This window comes from Zalophus californianus, chromosome 17, assembly GCF_009762305.2.
Source record: "Zalophus californianus isolate mZalCal1 chromosome 17, mZalCal1.pri.v2, whole genome shotgun sequence".
Taxonomy (NCBI): domain Eukaryota; kingdom Metazoa; phylum Chordata; class Mammalia; order Carnivora; family Otariidae; genus Zalophus; species Zalophus californianus.
In genome coordinates, this window is record NC_045611.1 from 57,716,962 (window position 1) to 57,727,754 (window position 10,793).

The 10,793-nt window shown below is 39.8% G+C and overlaps 1 pseudogene; it reads left to right on the forward strand.

Moving 5' to 3' along the window:
• Positions 1-8,592: 8,592 nt before the first annotated feature.
• Positions 8,593-9,086, forward strand: LOC118356473 (annotated as a pseudogene).
• The last annotated feature ends 1,707 nt before the right edge of the window (positions 9,087-10,793 follow it).

The window sequence follows — 10,793 nt, forward strand, 5'->3', positions numbered from 1 at the left end:
TCTGGGGAATGAAACAAACATTCGCGTCCTAGAGGCAGAGAGGACCCCTCCCAAGATCAAGGAAAACAGGCCAACACCCTGGCATGTAATAGTAAAACTTGCAAATCTTAGAACCAAGGAAACCATCTCAAGGGCAGTTATGGGGAAGAGATTCCTTCAGTACAGGGAGAGGAACATCAGAATAATGTCAGACCTATCCACAGAGACCTGGCAAGCCAGAAAGGCCTGGCAAGACATTCAGGGTACTAAACGAGAAGAACACGCAGCCAAGAATACTTTATCTGCAAGGCTGTCATTTAGAATGGAATACTGGGTGTTATACGAAAACAATGAATCATGGATCACGACATCAAAAACTAATGATGTATTGTATAGTGACTAACATAATAAAATAAAATAAAAAATAGAATGGATGGAGAGATGCAGAGCTTCCAAGACCAGCAGAAATTGAAAGAATATGTGACCAGTAAGCCGGCCCTGCAAGAATTATTAAGGGGGGTTCTATAAAAAAGAGAAAGACCCCAAGAGTGATATAGAACAGAAATTTATAGGGACAATCTATAAATCGAGGTCTTCACAGGCAACAGGATGACAGTAAATTCATATCTTTCAATAATCACTCTGAGCGTGAATGGCCTAAATGTTCCCATAAAACAGCACAGGGTGCAGATTGGATAAAAAGACAGGACCCATCCATATGCTGTCTACAAGAGACTCATTTTGAACCTAAAGATACATCCAGACTGAAAGTGAAGGGATGGAGAACCATCTTTCATGTCAATGGACCTCAAAAGAAAGCTGGGGTAGCAATTCTTATATCAGACAAATTAGATCTTAAACTAAAGACTGTAGTTAGAGACACAGAAGGACACTATATCATTCCTAAAGGGTCTATCCAACAAGATCTAACAATTGTAAAGATCTACGCCCCCACCATGGGAGTGGCCATCTACATAAGCCAACTGTTAACCAAAATAGTCATTGATAACAATATGTTAATTGTAGGAGACCTCAATACTCTACTCTCAGCAATAGATCATCTAAGTAGAAAGTCAAGAAACACGATCTTTGAATAACATACTGGACCAGATGGACCTCATAGATATATACAGAACATTCCACTCTAAAACAACAGAATACTCATTCTTCTCGAGCGCACATGGAACTTTCTCCAGAATAAACCACATACTGGGTCACAAATCAGGTCTCAACCAATACCAAAAGATTGAGATTATTCCCTGCATATTCTCAGACCACAGTGGTTTAAAACTGGAACTCAATCACAAAAAATTTGGCAGAAATTCAAACACTTGGAAGCTAAAGACCACTCTGCTCAAGAATGTTTGGGTCATGTAGGGATCCGAAGGGGTATGTGCACCCCAATGTTTATAGCAGCAAAGTCCACAATAGCCAAACTATGGAAAGAGCCAAGATGTCCACCAACAGATGAATGGATAAAGATGTGGCATTTATATACAATGGAATATTATGCAGCCATCAAAAGGAATGAAATCTTGCCATTTGCAATGATGTGGATGGAACTGGAGGGTATTATGCTGAGTGAAATAAGTCACAGAGACATGTATCATATAATGTCACTGATATGAGGAATTAATTTCAGGAAACAAACAGGGTTGCTGGATTGGCGGGGGGTGAGAGGGATAGGGTGGCTGGGTGATAGACATTGGGGAGGGTATGTGTTATGGTGAGCGCTGTGAATTGTGTAAGACTGTTGAATCACAGATCTGTACCTCTGAAACAAATCATACGTTATATGTTAATAAAAAAAAAAGAAGATAGTAGGAAGGGAAAAATGAAGGGGGAAATCGGAAGGGGAGGCAAACCATGAACGACTATGGACTCCGAGAAAAAAACTGAGGGTTCTAGAGGGGAGGGGGGTGGGGGATGGGTTAGCCTGGTGATGGGTATTAAAGAGGGCACGTTCTGCGTGGAGCACTGGGTGTTATGCACAAACAATGAATCATGGAACACTACATCAAAAACTAATGATGTAAGGTGATTAACATAATAAAAAAAAGAATGTTTGGGCAACCAGGAAATCAAAGAAGAACTTAAACAATTCATGGAAACCAATAGGAACAAAAACACAGGTCCAAAACCTATGGGATACTGCAAAGGCGGTCCTAAGGGGGAAATACATAGCCATCCAAGCCTCACTCAAAAAAATAGAAAAATCCCCAATTCACCAACTAACTCTACACCTTAAAGAACTAGAGAAAAAGCAGCAAATGATGCCTAAGCCACGCATTAGAAGAGAAATAAGATTAGAGCAGAGATCAAAGAATTAGAAACTAGAAACACAGTAGATCAGAACGAAACTAGAAGCTGGTTCTTTGAAATAATTAATGAGATCGACAAACTGGGCACCTGGGTGGCTCAGGTGGTTAGGCGACTGCCTTCGGCTCAGGTCATGATCCTGGAGTCCCAGGATCGAGTCCCACATCAGGCTCCCTGCTCAGCAGGGAGTTTCTGCTTCTCCCTCTGACCATCTCCCCCTCATGTGCACTCTCTTTCTCTCAAATAAATAAAATCTTAAAAAAAATAAGATCAATAAACCACTGGCCAGACTTATCAAAGAGAAAAGAGAAAGGACCCAAATTAATAACATTATGAATGAAAGGGGAGAGATCACGACTAACACCAAGGACATAGAAACAATTATTAGAAATGATTATCAACAACCATATGCCAATCAACTGAGCAGTCTGGATGAAATGGATCCCTTCCTGGAAACCTATAAACTGCCAAGACTGAAACAGGAAGAAACTGACAACCTGAACAGGCCAATAACCAGTAACGAGATTGAAGCAGTGATCAAAAACCTTCCCCCCCCCCCCAAAAAAAAAAAAGAGTCCAGGGCCTGATGGATTCTCTGGGGAATTCTCCCAAACATTCAAAGAAGAAATAATACCTATTCTACTGAAGCTGTTTCAAAAAAATAGAAACAGAAGGAAAGCTTCCAGACTCATTCAATGAGGCCAGCATTACCTTGATCCCCAAATCAGGCAAAGACCCCATCAAAAAGGAGAATTTCAGACCAATATCCCTGATGAATATGGATTCCAAAATCCTCAACAAAATCCTAAGTAATAGGCTCCAACAATACATTAAAAGGATCATCCACCACAACCAAGTGGGATTTATCCCCAGGATGCAAGGGTGGTTCAACATTCGCAAATCAATCAATGTGATAGAACACATTAATAAGAGGAGGGAGAAGAGCCATATGGTCCTCTCAAATGATGCTGAAAAAGCATTTGACAAAATACAGCATCCTTTCCTAATTAAAACTCTTCAGAGTATAGGGATAGAGGGAACATTCCTCAGGTTCATAAAATTCATCTATGAAAAACCCACAGCGAATATCATCCCCAATGGGGAAAAGCTGAGAGCTTTTCCCTTAAGATCAGGAACACGACAAGGATGCCCACTCTCACCACCATTGTTCAACATAGTACTAGAAGTCCTAGCAACAGCAATCAGACAACAAAAAGAAATAAAAGGTATTCAAATTGGCAAAGAAGAAGTCAAACTCGTTTCGCAGATGACATGATACTTCATATGGAAGACCCAAAAGACTCCACCCCCAAATTACCAGAACTCATAGAGCAATTCAGTAATGTGGCAGGATACAAAATCAATGCACAGAAATCAGTTGCTTTCTTATACACTAACAACGCCACTGTAGAAAGAGAAATTAGAGAAACAATTCCATTTACAATAGCACCAAAAACCATAAGATACCTCGAAATAAACCTAACCAAAGAGGTAAAGGATCTATACTCTAGGAACTACACAACACTCATGAAAGAAATTGAAGACGACACAAAAAGATGGAAAACTTTTCCATGCTCATGGATCGGAAGAATAAACATTGTTAAAATGTCTCTGCTACCCAGAGCAATCTACACCTTCAGTGCCATCCCGATCAAAATTCCAATGACATTTTTCAAAGTGCTGGAACAAACAATCCTAAAATTTGTATGGAATCAGAAAAGACCCCGAATCGCCAAGGAAATGTTGAAGAAGAAAAACAAAGCTGGGGCACCACGTTGCCCAATTTCAAGCTGTGTTACAAAGCAGTAATCACTAAGACAGCCTGGTACTGGCACAAAAACAGACATATAGACCAATGGAACAGAATAGAGAGCCCAGATATGGACCCTCAACTCTATGGTCAAATAATCTTCAACAAAGCAGGAAAAAATATGCAATGGAAAAAAGACAGTCTCTTCAATAAATGGTGCTGGGAAAACTGGACAGCCATATGCAGAAGAATGAAACTCAACCATTCTCTAACACCATACACAAAGCTAAACTCTAAATGGATGAAAGGCCTCAATGTGAAACAGGAATCCATCAAAATCCTAGAGAAGAACATAGGCAGTAACCTCTTCAACATCGGCCACAGCATCTTCCTTCAAGATACATCTCCAAAGTCTAGTTAAACAAAAGCAAAAATTAACTTTTGGGACTTCATCAAGATAAAATCTTCTGCACAGAAAGGAAACAGTCAAAACAAAGAGGTAACCCACAGAATGGGAGAAGATATTTGCAAATGACACTACAGATAAAGGGCTGGTATTCAAGATCTATAAAGAACTTCTCAAACTCAACACCCAAAAAACAAATAATCAAGTCAAAAAATGGGAAGACATGAACAGACACTTCTCCAAAGATGACATACAAATGGCTAACAGACACATGAAAAAAATGTTCATCATCATTAGCCATCAGGGAAATTCAAATCAAAACCACATTGCGATACCACCTCACACCAGTTAGAATGGCAAAAATTGACAAGGCAAGAAACAACAAATGTTGGTGAGGATGTGGAGAAAGGGGAACCCTCTTACACTGTTGGTGGGAATGCAAGTTGGTACAGCCACTTTGGAAAACAGTGTGGAAGTGCCTCAAAAAATTAAAAATAGAACTACCCTATAACCCAGCAACTGCACTACTGGATATTTACCCCAAAGACACAGATGTAGTGAAAAGAAGGGCCATATGCACCCCAATGTTCATAGCAGCAATGTCTGCAATAGCCAAACTGTGGAAAGAGCCAAGATGCCCTTCAACAGATGAACGGATAAAGAAGATGTGGTCCATGTATACAATGGAATATTACTCAGCCATCAGAAAGGATAAATACCCAACTTTTACATCCACATGGATGGGACTGGAGGAGATGATGCTAAGTGAAATAAGTCAAGCAGAGAAAGTCAATTATCACATGGTTTCACTTATTTGCGGAACATAGGGAATAGCAAGGAGGACGTTAGGAGAAGGAAGGGAAAAAGAAGGGGGGGAAATCCGAGGGGGAGACGAACCATGAGAGACTATGGACTCTGAGAAATAAACTGAGGGTTTTAGAGGGGCAGGGGGGCCTGGGGGATGGGTTAGCCCGGTGATGGGTATTAAGGAGGGCACGTCCTGCATGGAGCACTGGGTGTTATACGAAAACAATGGATCGGGGATCACTACATCAAAAACCAATGATGTATTGTATGGTGACTAACATAACATAATAAAATAAAATTTAAAAAATACACTACCCACCTAGATTCCATGTCCAGTGAAAACGTCCTTCAAAAAATGAAGAAATACAGACTCTTAACTATTGACAACAGACTGATGGTTACCAGAGGGGATGTGGGTGGGGGAGGGGGGAAACAGGTGATGGGTATTAAGGACTGCACTTATTGTGTTGTGCACCAGGTGTTGTATGGAAGTGTTGAATCACTATATTGTACACCTGAAACCAGTATTACACTGTATGTTAACTGGAATTTGAAAAACTTTAAAAATGATGGTAAAATAAAGATGTTTCCAATCAAACACTGAGTTGCCAGGGGCTGGTGAGATGTTGGTCTAAAGTTACTAGCTTTCTGTTACATGATGAATAATTCTGGGCATCTAACGTACAGCATGGCAACTATAGTTAATAGTATATACTTGAAATTCGCTAAAAAAGTAGATCTTAAGTGTTCTCACCACACACAGAAAAGTTAACTATGTGAGGTGGATGTGTTAATTAGCTTGATTGTGGTGATCATTTCACAATGAGTATGTATATTAAATCATGTTGTACACCTTTAAAAAAATCACAACTTAAATAAATATCTGTCCCTCTTTCCTCAATAAAGCTGGAAATTTAAAAAAGTTTATAGCAGAGACAATTCATTGCCAGCAGACATATATATATATATACACACACACACACACACACACACACACACACACACTCACCACTAAAAACTACCTAAAAACTTTTTCAGACGGAAGTATGGTAGAACATAAAGAGGGACACAGAAATGGTCAATGTGGGGATGAATGTGCAAGATTATTAGCCCTTGACAATATACTGTATTATATCATTTTATTTATAATATAGTAACACATTATAATATACGTGGTAAAACACAAACGGTGACACAGGATGAGAGGAAGTAAAGAGCTCAGCTGCTCCATGATTCTCATATTGATCAGTCACGACATCATCTCAGGCAAACCACTAGTCAGAGATAAACACTGAACTCTCTACAATAACCACTGCAACAAGATGTGTAATTAACAGAAAATAAACTTAATTTCTTCAAAAAATGACAAAGAATAAAAACATAGAAAATAGAGCAAAAGGACATACCAAAACCCCAAGGTGTTGGCAATCATAGAAACCTAAGTGGGATAAATGCTAACTCAAGAAAACTATCTGTCAAACTGGATTAAAAATGAAAGGCACATGACAAGTATCAGAGCATAGACCATTTAATGTGAAAAAATGCAGTGTTCACACTCTAACCAGAACAAGTGTATCTAGAACATTACCTAAGTACATTTAGAGGCAAAATGATCACTAAACACAGAGGACATTTTATAATAGGACCAGGCTAGCAGGAAGATAGAGCAGCTCTAAATTGTTTAATTTTATATGGTTTACATATTGAATATGCTGGGTTAAATAAAAGATGTTGTTAACATTAAAAAAAGAAACTGTTGAATATAATGTATAGAGACAGAATAAAATGAGCCATACATAGAATTAGTCCTTAAAATTTGCTTTTTGGGGTCTATTTGCTGTATTATCATGCATATTATCATTTGCATTTTATAGGTGATCATCTATCATCTTTTTATTATGTTATGTTAGTCACCATACAGTACATCATTAGTTTTTGATGCAGTGATCCATGATTCATTGTTTGCGTATAACACCCAGTACTCATCACAACATGTGCCCTCCCTAATACCCATCAACTCGTTACCCTGTTCTTCCACCCCCTCCCTTCTGCAACCCTCACTTTGTTTCCCAGAGTCCATAGTCTCTCGTTTGTCTCCCCCTCCAATATCCCCCCTTTCATTTTTCCCTTCCTTCTCCTAATGTCCTCCTTGCTATTCCTTATGTTCCACAAATAAGTGAAACCATAGGATAATTGACTTTCCCTGCTTGATTTATTTCACTTAGCACAATCTCCTCCAGTCCCATCCATGTTGATGTAAAAGTGGGGTATTCATCCTTTCTGATGGCTGAATAATATTCCATTGTAGATATGGACCACATCTTTATCCATTCATCTGTTGAAGGGCATCTCACTCTTTCCACAGTTTGGCTATTGTGGACATTGTGAGCAGCTCTAAATTTTTATGTACCTAATAATGTAGCTTCAAATTACATAAGGCAAAAATAGAAATAAAATGATTAATTGGAGATTTAAGGTTTAAGGGAACAGGCAGGAAAAAAGTATAAGATATACAACATTTGAACCACATCATTAACCAACTTGACCTAACTGAGGTATACATACAGAACACTACCCCCAACAACTGTCATAAAAACATCCTAATTTTATTAATGGTCAGAACACTTCAAGAGGCATCTCACATGAGGTTGTCCAACTGGCCCATGAACAGGACTCATCAGAAAATTTCCATTAGATCCCAGGGAAAGAATTCTATACCCCAGCTGGAGGAGCTAAAATGGTAAGGGCTGACATCCAGTGTTGTCTGATGTGGAGCTTGAATAACCTTGCCTTCCCTGTAGGAATGTGAAAAGATATGGCCACTGTGTACAGCTGCCTGGCAGCAAATCCTAGAGCTACACATGCACGGGTCCTGCAATTCTCCTCCCAGGTACACGTCCAAAAGACATGAACAAGAATGTTTACGGCAACTCTAGCTGATGATAGTCAAACACTTGGAAGAAGCGTCCACCAATGTGGGAATGTGTTACATCCATACAATGGCATTCTATACAGAAATATAAAAACAAAACACCAACACATGCAACAGGATGAATCAACCTCACAATTACTATGTCGAGAAGAGTCCCGATCACACAGGTACACACTGCATACTATCTTTATATGAAGCTCATAAATTAACCCACCATGATAGAATTTAGAATAGAGGTTAGTGCTGAGGGAGCCTGGGAGGGGCACTTGGAGGCATTCTAGAGCACTGGAAATATTCAGGGTCAAACAGGAGAGGGTGCATTGCAGTATATGCAAAAGGCATTAAGCTGCTATCAGGACAAGTCTGAATCAAAAGTGAACAAGGACCCCTTTTACGAAGATGGTGCCAAAGGCTAAGAAGGAAGCCCCTGCCCCTCCCAAAGCCAAAGCCAAAGCCAAAGCCAAGGCTTTGAAGGCCAAGAAAGCGCTGAAAGGTGTCCACAGTCATCAAGAAAAAGAAAAAAAAAAGAGAGAGAGAAGATCCGCACATCACCTACATTCCGACGACCCAAGACACTGTGTCTCTGAAGGCAGCCCAAATATCCTCGAAAGAGCACCCCCAGGAGAAACAAGCTTGATCACTATGTCATCACCAAGGTCCCCCTGACTACCGAGTCAGCCATGAAGAAAATAGAAGACAACAACACAGTTGTGTTCATTGTGGATGTCAAGGTCAACAAGCACCAGATCAAACAGGCTGTGAAGAAGCTCTATGACATTGAGGTGGCCAAGGTGAACACCTTCATCCGGCCTCATGGAGAGAAGGAGGCATATGTTTGACTGGCTCCTGACTATGATGGTTTGGATGTTGCCAACAAAATTGGGATCATCTAAACTGAGTCCAGCTGGCTAAATCTAAATTTTTTCACCATAAACAAATGAACAAGGAGCTGAAATGTCCTTTAACAGTTGAATGAATAAAGATGACAAGTTGTGATGAGCACTGATTGTTAGAGGCAATTAATCATTGAACACTACATCAAAAACTAATGATGTACTATATGTTGGCTAATTGAATTTAAATTTTAAAAAAGTTAATTATTCTTACTCGTGTAAAAGGGGGAAGGATTTTCCTCATTTTTCGATTTCCGTCTTATTGAGGTATAATTGACAAAACTAAGATATTTAAATTGTATTTTGTGGTGATTTGATAGATGAGCAGAGCCCAATGAAGGGCTTCCCCCCATTGAGTGAATTAACACATCCATCACCTCACTTATTATATATACACGTGAAAACATTCAAGTTCTACTCAGCAAATTTCAGTTATATAATACTGTGTTATCAAGTACAATCACCATGTTTTACATTAGATCCTCAGATCTTACTTATCTTATAGCTACAAGTTGTACCCTTTTACCAATTTCTCCCTATGTCCCCCATCTTCCAATCCCCTGCCACACGGATTTGCCTGCAAGAACTTTTGCTAAGTGAAATAAGCCAGAGAGACAAATAATGCATGGTATCACTTACGTGTGTAATCTTAAATTGAAAGTCAAAAATCATAGAAACAGGGAGTAGACAAGTGGCTGCCCCTTCCTTTGATTAGGGCATTTCTTTAGCAAACTTTTCATTATAAATTCTTTCTCTATCCCTTTGAGATGCATAGAAGTATCTGAAAAAGTCTAAATTGCCTCTTGCTGGCGTTAACCACCTTTGAGCTGTAAATGCCAAGGGAGATAGCACCCCTATCCCTTGATCTCTGGGACTTTAATTTAGGTCCTGGTTCCACATTGTGATTACCTGCCTATCCTAGAGAAGCTCTAAGTTTCATTACTTTTTTGGTGAAAGACCATTAGCTCACACAAATGGCCACCCCAATTACCAGGTAAATTTAGGATGAAATACATGTATCAAATGTTGCCGTCAACTCTCATACAAGTCCTCGTATTTAAAGACCAGTTACCGTTTATCTTGAGAACATGCGTGTGACTGGCTGTAACTGCCCGGCTTTATGAGAAGGGCAAAATTTCCATCTGCCTTTGTGTTCTCTTCCGTGGATTGCCTGTGACACATTTTGCAGTCTGGCTTAATGCTTAGTCAAGAATAGAACTTTTTTCCTTTTAATTTTGTGCAGGGGTTTTCTGGGTTGGCAGGAGCTTTTGTTTTTAATTATTTCCCCCAATGCTGTATACTTACAATGTCTGTGCTTTACTTGTGATGAGCACTGAGTGAAGTGTTCAGTCACTAAATTATACACCGGGGGGCGCCTGGGTGGCTCAGTCGTTGAGTGTCTGCCTTCGGCTCAGGTCATGTTCCCAGGATCCTGGGATCGAGCCCCGCATCGGGCTCCCTGCTCCCTGGGAAGCCTGCTTCTCCCTCTCCCACTCCCCCTGCTTGTGTTCCCTCTCTCGCTGTCTCTCTGTCAAATAAATAAATAAAATCTTAAAAAAATAAATAAATACCTTATACACTGGAAACTAATATTACACTGTGTGTTAACTGGAATTTAAATAAAAACCTAAAGGGGTGCCTGGGTGGCTCATTCGTTGAGTGTCTGCCTTCGGCTCAGGTCATGATCCCAGGGTCTGGGATAGAGCC